This window comes from Chlamydotis macqueenii, chromosome 12 (assembly GCF_036417535.1).
Source record: "Chlamydotis macqueenii isolate bChlMac1 chromosome 12, bChlMac1.mat, whole genome shotgun sequence".
In the NCBI taxonomy this organism is placed as follows: Eukaryota; Metazoa; Chordata; class Aves; order Otidiformes; family Otididae; genus Chlamydotis; species Chlamydotis macqueenii.
The window spans coordinates 1,447,381-1,454,057 of record NC_141567.1 but is presented as its reverse complement, the minus strand read 5'-3'; the positions used below and the strand labels follow the sequence as shown (position 1 = coordinate 1,454,057).

At 42.7% G+C, this 6,677-nt stretch overlaps 1 long non-coding RNA gene across 1 annotated transcript; it reads left to right on the top strand.

Annotated features, from left to right (window-relative positions):
- The first annotated feature begins 1,539 nt into the window (after nucleotides 1-1,539).
- On the top strand, nucleotides 1,540-6,427 carry LOC147599199 (uncharacterized). Its single transcript, XR_015259853.1, has 3 exons — nucleotides 1,540-3,399; nucleotides 4,724-4,793; nucleotides 5,206-6,427. It is a non-coding gene; the product is annotated as an uncharacterized LOC147599199 (long non-coding RNA).
- Nucleotides 6,428-6,677: the final 250 nt, after the last annotated feature.

Sequence of the window (6,677 nt, the reverse complement as noted above, 5' to 3'; positions counted from 1 at the left end):
TCTGTAAGGAAGAATGCTGCAGGGCACTCTGTGTGAGGCTTGTTTCCCTGACATGTTTAAATGATAAGGAATTAATTCAGATGCATTATCTTACGTAACCATTCAGTGCTGTTATCTTATTTAACAGTTTCAGAGGTGTTGTCTTATTTAACCAGGGGAATATTGCTTGCAGTAGTCAGAACAAGCAATCCTGGGCTCTTCTTACTGGCACTTGTTTGTTCAAAATTCTTTCAGGATCTTCCTTAGCAAGCAGCTGTGCAGGAGGGCTAATAGGTGGATTATTGCTGCGCTAAATAATTCTCAATTTGATACAGGTTGCAGCCACCTCTAATTTACCCTCTTATTTCCTAAAGGAAATGTTAACCAGAACAGTCACTTGAAAAGCAGTAGCTAATGATGGGCAATATAATTTGATTCTTTTAACATACTTACAATCAAGAGGGAAGTAAATCTTAGGGTAAGCAACTAATGCTGCCATCAGTCCCTCGGATGAAGGGTCAGGAGTGGGTGCCCGCACGGACTTCGCTGTGCTCCCTCATCCGTCCTGTACTCCAGAATCCAGCCGGTTTCTTCAGAGCACCGGCACCTGGATCGTTCTGTCCGTGGCAGAGGCTGCAGCACAAAGCTGAGGTCGGGTCCCGACCCGTTCTGCCAGGACGGGGCATCTCCTGCCGACACCTGGCAGGGTCGTGCATCCTGGCTGCTGCTGCGTATTTCTCTGCCCTAACTTCAGCAATTGTGATTGCAGTGATTTCGTATTTGGATCCCGCATCCTAAAAACCGGTTTGGGTTTATGGTGTTTCACACGCCATAGCAGAGAACTTCCAGACCACCCACATTTAAATGGACTTTATTCATGTTTTCAGCGTGTGGCTAACGCACGCCTGCCTCCGAGGGGCGAGGGGCCGTGCCCTGCACAGTTCCACCGCCCGTAGCAGTGATTTGTTCCCCAGCTTCCCGTGTGGGGTAGGTGCACTGGGAAGCATTGTATTCCTTTTTTGGGTTTTTTTTTGTTTGTTTGTTTGTGGGTTTGTTTTTTGTGGTGGTTTTTTCTTTTATTATTCAAAATCATACCAGTCTGAGGTTTTTCTGGGGACGACGCAGTGCCCAAACAAAGGTGGTGGAGCTGCAGCGGCTACCGATTTATTCTGTGGCTGGTCCTGGGCTCGCGTGCCTGTTTACTTCCCAGGAACCGTTGCGGTTTGTGCTGTGCTTTATTCATGGTGCCGAGCATGTAATAACAGATAGGAAGTGTTAGAATTATCCGTAAAGGGGATGCTGACCTGCTTAGCTACACACACAATTCCTCACCAAATCAAAATGCTGAATAAAAAAAAAAAATAAATAAAAATTTAAAGGGACTGTCATTATACTACTGAAGCTAGTGGCACTGGATTATTTTCGGTGCCTCCTAGTACTCCTTTTCAAAAGGTGGCTGGAAGTGCCTAGCAGCCATGTAGCTTCTGACGGCGTTTGGTCCATCAGCACCTTTCTTGGGCGGGAAGTGCCGCGACAGTGGATGGGGGGCCTTCCTGCCACGCCTGCGGGCAAGAGGGCGCGAGGTCGGGTCACTGCTGATGGGCCTCTGCTCCCGCACGGATTGCTGTTCTGCAGAGGTTTGGAGAAGTTTTCAAGACGATGGCCGAGTACAAATCAGTATTTCTCTTGACAGCCCTGGTCCTCTTCCTCTCTTCCCAGTTTATATCTGTCCTCCAGAGATGACAAGTGGCGGTGTGGTAACCAGAGAGGCTTTCCGTCGGCTGGACTACAGAGCGGGTTTGGGGATGGGTTTTTTGTAATTCCACTGGCAAAATGGATTAATCGCTATACTTTCTCCCCCGTAAACCCTTTGAGAGCCCATCCATTTTCAAATTCTCCCATTGCTTGAATGAGAGCGTAGCTGTAATTTTTTTTCCCTCTTTTCTCAGGTTAATTTTCAGCCGTTAAGATTGTTCATCTAAGTTATGAAATCAGTAAACTTCATTGAAAGCACTGCATGAAAGTCTGTAAAACCACATTTGTTAGGGAACTGAGCATGTGAGGAAAGCTCTCTGTCATCAAAGGTCGCATTTATTGTCTTCTGTGGTTTCAGCCTTGCTCCAAACATGATTTCTTGTGTTCTGTAAATAACGTTTTAGCTGAAAAAGTTAAAGGATCTTATTTATTCCTTACAAAAGACAGGAGAAAGCCAGAAGTTTATTTGCATTCTTTCAGCAAAAAAAAATCACACACCTTTTTCTTAGCAAGTAAATGTTTGTGTAACATTTTAATTTGATTTTATAGTGGTTAGTTTTGTTTGCAGCTCTGTTGCCTAGCTTTCGTTTCCGATTAACCGTGAAGGCTTAGCTGTGAGATTCTTATTATTTTACATTGTCTCTCAGAAAAACATAGAATTAGGAAATAATTTGAAGTGTCTTAGGCTGAGCAGTTTCTGCAACACAGCCTTACTGTTGAGCTTTGAGGTTCAGGATTGTCTTTGACATTTTTCCCTTTGTGTGTCTTTTTCCCTGTGGAGCCTTTCAGAGGGGCAGTTTGTGAATGACCGGGATGGAAACGCAGCCGTTGCAGCCATCACCCCCAGAAGCGGTTGTACGACGCGTGCTGGTGTTTCGCTGGTCCTGTTCGGCTGTGCTGGTTATTTAATAGCCAAGGTGGACACTTGCATCACTCCTTCACCGGGCACTAGCTGATCGGATCTAATTTTTATATTACCTTTCATTTATTTTTTCCAAAGCTGCTCTTTTGTATTGCTCAGAAGGGACCAGTAAGATTTTCTATACTCACGCGGTGTCATACAGGGAAAGTGTGGCTGGCTTTGTTCCTAACTCGCTCTGAAGTTGCTGGGATGAAGTGATTATGTTGGGTGGAAGTCAATCCCCCCAGAATAAACCCCTGAACTTCTGTGAACGCTTTAACGCTTTCAAACCTGTGCCTAGGGGATGGTGAGGGCAGTGTGGCACGGGGAAAGGAGTTGTCTTCTTCTCTGGAAGGTCGGTAATAAGGCTGTACAGCATTTCACCAGAGGTGTTCGACTGTATTGAGTTGCTAGATAGCATGCTTCGGGACAGTGTCTTTATTAAGATGCTCCATGGGAAAGTAATTAATTTTATCTTTGTTTTTAGACGTTCTGATCCTCCGAAGCAAATTCCAGCTTTGGAAGGGAATCTGTGCTTTAGAAAAAAAATCCATACGAGTTTCAGAGGACTCACAGCAAAAAAAAAGAAAACTCTCTGTAAAAAAAAAAAAAAAAAGAGACCGCTCTCTTCTGTTCTTTCACAATAGAGCTGTGCAGCTTTCCTTTACCAGAACTGCTTATGACATGGCAACTTCTATTCAAAGCAGAAGATTATAAAGTACAGAGAACAGCAGATTCAAGCCTATGTATCAAATTGAGATCAGGTTGCTTGTGTCTGTGCTGAGTGACTAATTAAGTTTCTAAACATTTCTCTTTCTTTTAGCATTGCAGCGTAATTTCAGGAACACAAAACATGTAAAGGTAATTTTAATGAGGAGATTTTGAAACATGGATGTAATTCTTATTAATTACTCACTGTTTGGGTGCTGCTGTGTCTAGAAGAAGCCAAATTCTTCTGCTCTTGAAACTGTTAGGAAACTTTCCCGTTGATTTTTATGGGAGCAATGTCAAGGGAGACAAAGGGGAATCCTAATAGGTTCTCAGTATGGAATTAATTTAATTTTTAAATTTGCCAGGTGGAACCCTTATTTATTCCTAGAAAAGAGGATTAATTTCACCAAGTGGCAGTTCTTATAACATGGCACTCGGTTTTGATACGTCACACTATTCCAGTGCTGGGATGTTAATGATGACACAGGAACGATAATCGTAATGTTCTTTTCTGCCTTCCTGTTTTTCAAACACAGTAATGCGGTTTCCATCTTTTTTCAGAAGTTTATGCTATGCTGTGAATTTTGACATTTTATTGCTGTTGTTAGCGATGACCGGCTTGGCTCGGTATTTTAGAACAGTTCTGGGCAGAGAGACTCTGCTGCTTCTGAGCTGCAAGTGATTTTAAAGAATGCTTCGTAGTTGTACGGTATTCTCCAGAAGTTGTGCTTTCTTACTTGTGCTGTACTGTTCAAAAATACCCAGTCGAATGATAAAAGACCGTACTGTATATATAAAGGGCCACTGGCCTTATGTGAGGCTTTTAGACCTCAATGTACGAGAATTCCTGGTCAAAGATTTGCACGCGTGGTTGTTCATACCTGCCATGCATTTCAGCATGCAGGCCGGGGAGCTACTTAGAATCTACCTGCTGCAATTTTTTTCCAGGAAAAAAGGTAGGAAAGCAAAGTGTGAACTAAAATGTTCAATTGAAAGTGTTCATTTGCAAGTTGGATTTTGACATTTTTAAACTTGAAAAAGCCTGCATTCTCCCCCACAGAGTGCATCTCGAGGAGAAGCAAATTTGAGTTGCGAGTACTCTAAAGAATATGTTCACAAATATGCTGGGGTTTTTTCCTTGGCCTGGTTCGATTGCTTCTTTACTAAAAATAATTGCCATAACTTTGAGTTTCCAAGCCTCTCAAAGCATAATGTTTTGATTAAAGTTGTCTGATTCCACCCCAGTTTTTTTTTTTTTACAGTAGTTTGTCTTAATTTGAACCCCAAAAATTCAGTGCGATAATACAGTGATGAATGTTATCACTTCGATGAGCTGGAAGTCCTGATGTGATTCAAGTTAGCTTTTCTATTTGACAGACGATGGTGCATCATCCATCCTCATCTGCTGAGGTTTCCGCTGCAGAGACAGCTGGTGCTGTGGTCCGCAGTAAGAACTTCTCCCCTGCACAGCGACGATCCACAGTTCAGCTGCATGCAAAGCACTGGGATGCTTTTCAAAGCAGTAAGCTCTTAAGGAAGGCATCCCACGCACATTTCCTCTGCTCGTTAGGGCATAAAAACTGCGGCCTTCAAGAGTGGAGTGGAAAAAACTCCATTTCTCCGCAGTGACGGAGTGAACTGGAGGATTCACCGTGTTATTCATCCACTGAAGAAAGCAGGGTTGCCATCTCGTATGGCAAAATGAATGGGTTTCCTGTAATTATGACGCTTCCAGCAGAAGTGCATTTGTACTAAATTTGTGCTGTTTGTGATGTTGACTGAAAGGTGAGCACAGCAAATACACGCTTGCCGTTTTGCATGAACGCGCAGCTTAAAAGCGATTTAATCCCCTTTTGCAGCCTCTCAGCTCCCTCTAGGACAGAAGCAGCTAAGGAAGAGGAAACCCTGGAGAGCGTTACGGATATTCTGCAGCGAGTAACGTGAAACGTGCCCGCGCAGGGCACGCCGCTCGGCACTCAGCCGCCACACCCCCTCTTAATGGCACCACTGGTGCTCCTTGGGTAAAAGTATACAGGACAAATGCTGAAAAGCAAAAAAAAAAACCTGAAAATATTGCAATGACAAGAAAATCTGCTCCATCTACCACGCCATCAGTTTTGACAGTCCAAACTGACCCAGATATTCCTGTTTTATGCGTTCATGAGTCTACTTAGCTGATGACAGCACTGGAAGATCTAGCCCTGAATATTTCGAGCTGCTGCTACAGAAAAGGAAAATGAGACTCTTGATCAGTTAATAAATGGATTTAGTGAAATCTTGGAAGAATATTTTGAAAAAAGGGAATGTTGAATATCACAATTAAGTTTGAATACCCAAAACCTACCAGCAGAATGATGAAGAAGGTTGCATGAGCGTAAGAAGGTGGAACATCAAGCTGTAGGCAAAGTCCTCGCAGGGACGATTGAAACGTGACAGGTAGCAGCAGAGAACGCACCCAAGAGCATGAAACCAACCGCGATGGGCGTGTTGGATTGGCTGGAATCGAGGCAGCAGGAGCTCGAGCACTAGAAAAGCAGAGCGTTTGTAAGAACAACTATATAATTGTTCTAACGCTTCCTCTGCTCCTCCCTCCCCATCTCTGCGTCCTCCAGGTCTAGGAGAGAGCTCAACTGAAACAGGAAAACAAGATCTTCCCTTAACCTGCTCTTTGATTTTAGTCCTCAGTTAAATACATATGTCGATAGTTACGCTGAGAAAAATATTCCAGCTTTTAGCAATGGTGAAAACACTCTAAAAATAGTTAAATGCCAGCATCTGGAATATTGTCATTGTCTTTTCTTGAGATTTAAAAGATCGATTTTTGGTTTTGTCGGTCGCCCAAACCCAATGTAACTATTTATCCCAGTAATTGAAAATTATCATTTTTGTGTTTTTACTCGTGTCTGTTATGTGACAATGATAAATTGGACCATTGTGAAACGGGCCAATGCTCAGTGGGCTTTTCCAAGTGTTACCATGTTTTGTGTGTGCATGTACGAGATAAGTCACGTTTTTAGAATACGCTTGATGTTCTGCACTAATGGCACAATAAAAAATTGGCTCCAACAGTTTCTCAAATTATTATATTTTTTTTTCCTGTGGACATATTCCAATTTTCATTTCATCACTGGAAAATATGTTCTTACTTAAAAATAGCACCGCACAATATTTACATTTTCTGCTGCTCCTTGCCAGATTTTTGGAGATCTATATTATATCTATTTTCCTACTATTTATTTGGATTTCCTTTTGGTTCTAGTTAAATTGTTAGAAGGCTTCTGTCAAATACTGCTCTTTCTTGAAATGTAGTCTTCTGGAGGGGCAGAAAGCT